This window comes from Lactuca sativa, chromosome 3 (assembly GCF_002870075.4).
Source record: "Lactuca sativa cultivar Salinas chromosome 3, Lsat_Salinas_v11, whole genome shotgun sequence".
In the NCBI taxonomy this organism is placed as follows: Eukaryota; Viridiplantae; Streptophyta; class Magnoliopsida; order Asterales; family Asteraceae; genus Lactuca; species Lactuca sativa.
Window position 1 is genome coordinate 79,431,015 of NC_056625.2, and position 6,645 is coordinate 79,437,659.

Sequence of the window (6,645 nt, forward strand, 5' to 3'; positions counted from 1 at the left end):
TTGGGGTTCAAATTTTAAACTATAAAACCTAAAGGGCCAAATATGAAACTTTTCACAACAACAAGGATCAAATAACAAATAATTCAAATTAACATTTAATCACATAATTATCCATATTTGATGATTTCTTGCAAAATAATTTATCAATTTACTTAAAATAATTAATCAATTATCTTATAAGGAAACAATTATCCTATTAATATATAAATATCTTTAATTAGATTAAAATTATAGTCAAATATATCATATAATCGGATTAATATTAATCTAACATGATAAGGTAATTATCCCAATGCAAAAACAGCAAGAAATCCTGAGATAAGCACTGTCTGACGCACCGACTCGCCGAGTCACCCTCTGGAACTCGCCGAGTAGGGCTGACTCGCCGAGTCCAAGAGTGACTCGCCGAGTCAGGTCGAACAGTGAGGCCAAAACACGATTTTCAGTTACATCAAGTATCAATACAATAGAAACCAATCATGGCTCTGATACCACTGATGGGTTTTAGTCATAAGACATCCTATGTGCTCATACAAACCCTAATGCTTGGATCTCGGTTTCTCTATTGTAAATGCTTTGAATCCAAGACTATAAACCCTAATTCTAGCATATGGAAATCAAAATTCACATGTAATTAGGTTTAAGAACATACCTTGATTGTTATATAGTAATAACAATCCAATTCCTCCTTGAATTGACCTTGGAAGGCTTAGAGTCACAAGTGTCACTCCTCTAATGGCTTACAAACACCATAAGCAAGTGGAGAAGGTATAAAGAGAGAGGAGGGAGGTTAGAATCCGTCCTTAGGACCTCTTGGGAAGGGTTAGACGAATTCCTATGCCTTAGGGGGTTTATATAGGTGTAAAGATTAGGGTTTTAGTCCTTATCCTTATCTAGTTGCTTGTCCACCAAGCAACCATAAGATAAGTCCTAGAAATCCTTATCCTAGTCGAATTTCTAAGAGATTTACACCTCAAATTCGTTCACCATATATATAAGATAATCCTTACCTTATTTTGTAACTATCACATAATTACAATTCAGCCCCTCTAGTTTAATTAATTACACTTGATCACAAAATTAATTCTTAATTAATTATTGACCAATATTAATTAAACAAATATGATTTCTCCTTTAATATATTATTCTTATAACATATTAATAAATCATAATAACCTCTCTCTCTTTATTTATTTCTCCATTCAAGTTGCTTTGGTGAAGGCAACCCAAAAGGACCATGCACCATCGGGTCAAGTACATACCAAAATAGTTATGGACTTAGACACTAATCCAACACTTTATATGTACGGAATCCTTGTAACATATACTACAACTTAGTTAAGATTATTCATTCTAAATAATCTTCTATCAAAAAGTCACTTTTGATGCTTATCGTCTCTAAATTGACTAGCCCTGATCTACGGGCGTTACATCCGGGCATTTGTCTGAAGCTCGGCAAATGTCCGGTATGTCGAGTTCGCCACGAACTCATGTATGTCCCTTCTCAGAATGCTCAAATATCGACTCATACGTGCCTGCTCGGAGGACACGTGCTCTGGGCAGAACATCGCCCGCTCATGAAACATCCTCGTAATCATCGTAACAAACTCAGTACCCTGATTGAGGGTCAGAAACTCCTGGGCCAAATGCTCCCTCTCCACCTGGGGAACGTACTCATCTTGGAACATAGCAGTGAACCTCTCCCAGGTCACTGCTGCAAGCTCAGCAGGCGTATAGTGCGCCGTCACAAATTTCCACCAGTCCCTCGCTCCCAAGCGAAGCTGGTTCAGCACGAACCGGACTCTCAAGTGCTCAGGAGATGAGCAAGTGAAGAAACACCCATCTATGTCTGAAATCCACCTCATCGCCGCAATCGGGTCCTGGGTCCCGTCAAACTCTGGTGGTTTTGTGTTGCTGAACTCTCGGAAAAGCAACGCATCACCACCCTGTGGCATCATCGCAGCTATAGCTGCAGTGGCTGCAGCAACAGCAGCCTCAGAAAGAGCAGTGTACTTCTCATCAAATGTCTCAATCAGCGTGGTCTTGATAGACCCTAACATCTCTGGTATCTCTGCCCAGATGGCCGCAGCCACCTCCTCCTGGATGATCCTACGGATCTCCTCATCCCTCGTATCACTGGTTCTTGATGCTTGGCGAGTCCCAACCATGATCTCTCTCTCTGAAATACAACATAAGAATAATATCAGGGACTCGCTCGAGTACACTCACACTCGAGTACTCCATCCTACTTGTTCCTTAGTACTCCAAAGGTTCTTACTTGGACTGTGCACTAACCCGGTGTCTTCAGTAGTACGGGCCCAATACTACTGTCCACACCGCATCAGCATCCACCCCAAGTCCTCCTCCCAGAGTTCCAAGTCCCAAGTACTCTACTCTCTCTGATCATATGATACTCGCAACAGATCTCTCAAAATCTCCTCGCTGCTACCTAACCACTCTGAAATATTCATAGCAGAAAGACTCCTAGACTCAGGCATCATATATCAGGCCACTCTAGTCCTAATAAGAATACCTAGTCTACTCTAGCATGCATATCATAGCTCATCAGATAACATATCACATCATATATTATAACACTTATAATGATGGTATTTTGGAAAATCACCGTTCGGGCGCTGGCTGTTCGTACACACGACTCTGCTCTATTTATCTCGCAAGTTCTTCTTTTGAAAACTTGTTTTATTATCAAAATTTTTCTCAATTCCTCAGTTTGAGTTTAGATACGCCTGGAGGTGCACCCGAATCCCTCAAACCTAGGCTCTGATACCAACTTGTAACATCGTAAAAATTAAAACAATTTTTCACTTTTGAAAACACGTTTTTAATTAAACCATTCATTCACAAAATGTCATAAGATCAGGTTTTCAAATCACAAATGTCTCCCAATATCAAATACATCCAATCCCATAAGTGTGTACGAATCAAGCCGGCGCCTTCCCGCGGTCCTCACTGGTACCTGAAACACATAACACTGAACACTGTAAGCATAAGCTTAGTGAGTTTCCCCAAAATACCACACTAATCACATAATAGCCACTCGAGGCTGTAACTCTGTTGACCCTCTGGTCAATGTGTATCAGTGGGGCCCTCCAGCCCCAACTCTTTGTGGGCCCTCTGGACCTAACTCTAGGGACCCAAAAGTCCCAACTCTGTAACTCTATAATCATGCATATCACATATCACAACAAATCAAAGCACATAATAACATGCAATCACTCTGGCATATAACTCTATAATACTGTCTCTGAACTATATTACCACACTAGGTAAAGTATAGTGAGAAGACTCATCTCGGGTATCTCGGTAAATATCTGTCTCGGAATAAATGTGATCTAGCCTCCGCCTAATCACACAAAGTAATACACCCATAAATACAACTGAACTCAACCCTAAAGGTCAACAAGGTCAACGGTAAACTTTGACCGGAGTCGGCGAGTAAACTAGGGCGACTCGGCGAGTCTATACGTGTCCACTGACTCCCTTGGATCCTCTTTTGACACGTCGAGTAATTCCCTAACTCGACGAGTTCCACCTGGCATGAATCGCGGGGCAACCACGACTCAACTCGCCGAGTCTCAGGAACAACTTGGCGAGTTCCGGCTTGACTCAGCCCCCCCTTGACTCTCCCTGACTCACTGAGTCGACCCCTCAACTCGGCAAGACCACTCACTGAGTGGTTACGGACAAACTTCATGCTACTCGCCCAGTCTGTTCTTCAGACTCGGCAAGTCCATGCCATGCATAAACTCAAACTCACTTCTGAGGTCAGATCTGTTCCATACAATCATAGATCTGGCCTCCCCAGGCATGATAATCACATAAAGTCCAAACCTTGGTGCTCAAACAACAACTATTTGCTCATAAATGATGTTTTAGCCCCATATCTCATAACTCTAGGCCAATACTCTCATGAACCCTCATAAAGCTTAAGGAATAAAGCTTCTCTGGACCTCTATGGATCTCATCTCAAGCCTCATCACAAATAGGGACGAAATGGACATCAAATCTAACCAACAAAGGGGTCAAGAAACCCTAAACCCCCATGTTCAACATAACAACAGAAAAAGAGAGCCAAAATATACCTCCAAGACGATGCTCTGAGCTCCAAAATCAAAAGATGTCCACCTCCCTTGCCTTCTCTTAGCTAGAATCTCCTTTGCCTTTCTAAACAAAGCTTCAAAGGTCAACAATGGCCTCTTCTCTCTCCCAAAACGCTCAAATCTCTTTAGGGTTTCTCTCTAGGGTTGGTGGCCGCAAATGACGGCCATAAGCCCCTTTAAATAGGTCTCAAATCCTGGAAATTAGGGTTTCATTAAGCAGCGTGGACTCGCCGAGTCCACTTTTGGACTCGTCGAGTCCAGACGCGAACCCGCGCCCAAAACCACGATCCTACTCGGCGAGTTTGGACTCCAACTCGCCGAGTGTCATCACAATGCACCCAAAAAATACAAGAATAAATAATACCTGGTAATCCGGGGTGTTACACATAATGTACTTCTTAATTTGATATAGATGTTACTTTGTTTGATTATTCCGAGGATCGAGTAAAAATATTAGTAAAATAGTGTTTGGTAACTTAATATTCTAGTTATTCTGGATTGTTAAGTTAGGTGTTACTTCATAAATTTGGTTTCAAATGTTAGTTTACTGATCAATTGGATGTTACTATTTACTTTGATAAATCAGAACTAATTCATACACTACAAGAAATTTGGGTGTTCACCTACACATGTTATGTGTGCCTAAAAACCTATTATGTGTTGGTAAGTGGCTTTACCCACACATAAATTAAATGTCATCATGTGTTGGCTCATGACTATAGATATAGATTATTACCCACACATCACTTATGTATAGGTATAGATAAAGCTATACCTACACATGTATGTGTGGCTAAACCTAGTAAGTATGTGTATGTAGAAGTGATATGATTTGTTTAGATAGATGATGACGTGGTTGATGACATGGCTAATGACATGGAAAATCATATGGACAATGATGTGGACTAGATAGATGATGTGTTAAGTTACATGGCACGTCCTTGGAGGCACGTGTCATAATACAATGTGTGGATAAAAATATTTTATGTGTAGGTAAAAGCGATAAATATATTCATATTGATTTTGATGTGTAGGAAAATTATTGAACTATTGATATGAATAACCTTAGGTCATGGGTCACATTGTTTAGTACATTGTTTATTTGTTTTATTTAACCCATAATTTATCAACATATACATGAAATCAAATGTGCATAAAATTTATATAAAATATGTAGCTTAAGAAGAGAATGATTTGAATCTATTAAAGAAGAGAGAAATCCCATAAATCCTAAACATTACAACGATGAACCAAAAGACAAAATAAACTTCATTTAAAAGTACAAAGTTGAGGTCATACTACTTTGAAAATAATACAAAACTATGTAGGTTCAAACTTAAATGATCTATGCTTATGCTTGGTTGCCTTCTTCAATGATCTTTGAACGGAAGAGCACTTCAAAAAAAAAGATATGTGTCACGCTCAAACCCTACCATCTGTGAAATTAGTTAAATACACACTGATAATCCTGTAAAAGATAACTAAAAGTCGTGACTACCAGCTCCTTATAAAACAAATAAAAACTAATGAAATAAATAACAAATTCTAACCTTAAATCTTGTTTGATATCTCTTTGACTCTTCGTTCATCTTCCACCAAATCACAAAGTAACTCGTGCAAAAACATTATAAATAATTTTCACTGCTTCCTCCTTGCTGTCACAATTTAAAAAATTGCATAAACAAAATTATACCTTCGGGGAGGTCCCGATATCTAATATGACCAAAGCAAAGAAATCTTGAAAATTCAACGAGAATGGCCAATAAAAACTTACTTGAACACAAGTTGATTAACACATATTTTATACAATCCTACAACAATGAAGCAAGAAGAAAATATTGTCTTTGGCTTCTTTGGTTGCAATATACCGAACAAGACCTTACTGCAATTAAACAAATGGGTTATTTAAATAGCCATAAAAGGAGATGAGGGCAGCGAATTAAGGGTAGACGTGGGTAGAGGAAGCAAGCCTAGTCGTTTGTGTTTGTGACTTTATGTATATCTATGGGGGAGGAGGGAATTAAAATGAGGAGGGAATTACAAAAAATATTAGAGGGAAAAGAATATGACAGGAGGGAAATGAAAATTTAGAATTTCATTCTCGTTCCTTGCAGCCTTGTATTGTTTGAATTTGATAGGATTTTGACGTTTTGTGGGGGCGATTTTGTTGGAACAACCGTCTCCATGTATAGCCATAATCTCACCAATTTCGGAAGATATTATCTAGATCTCAAAACCTCATCCTAATTTACATTCTGTTGTTGAATTTATACTTTAGTTTTAATTTGTTCTGAATTTTAGTTATAAGTGTCGATTTACATATATTTTTTATTTAAATGTCATTCCATATTATCTATACATATTATGTGTAAGCAATATTCACACATTAACCACAATTTTTTTAGAGTCATAAATATGTGTAGGTATTAATTTGTTACGTCATTAACAAAAATATAAAACAAAAAATATAATACTCTATTTAACTACATTTAATATAAAAATATTTTGTGTACGTAAAATTTCA

At 38.3% G+C, this 6,645-nt stretch overlaps 1 long non-coding RNA gene across 1 annotated transcript; it reads right to left on the reverse strand.

The window, feature by feature from the left end:
• Nucleotides 1-5,357: 5,357 nt before the first annotated feature.
• LOC122197020 (uncharacterized) lies at nt 5,358-6,251 on the reverse strand. Its single transcript, XR_006189799.2, has 3 exons — nt 5,896-6,251; nt 5,672-5,776; nt 5,358-5,589 (listed from the first exon to the last, which is right to left on the reverse strand). It is a non-coding gene; the product is annotated as an uncharacterized LOC122197020 (long non-coding RNA).
• Between the last annotated feature and the right edge of the window lie 394 nt (nt 6,252-6,645).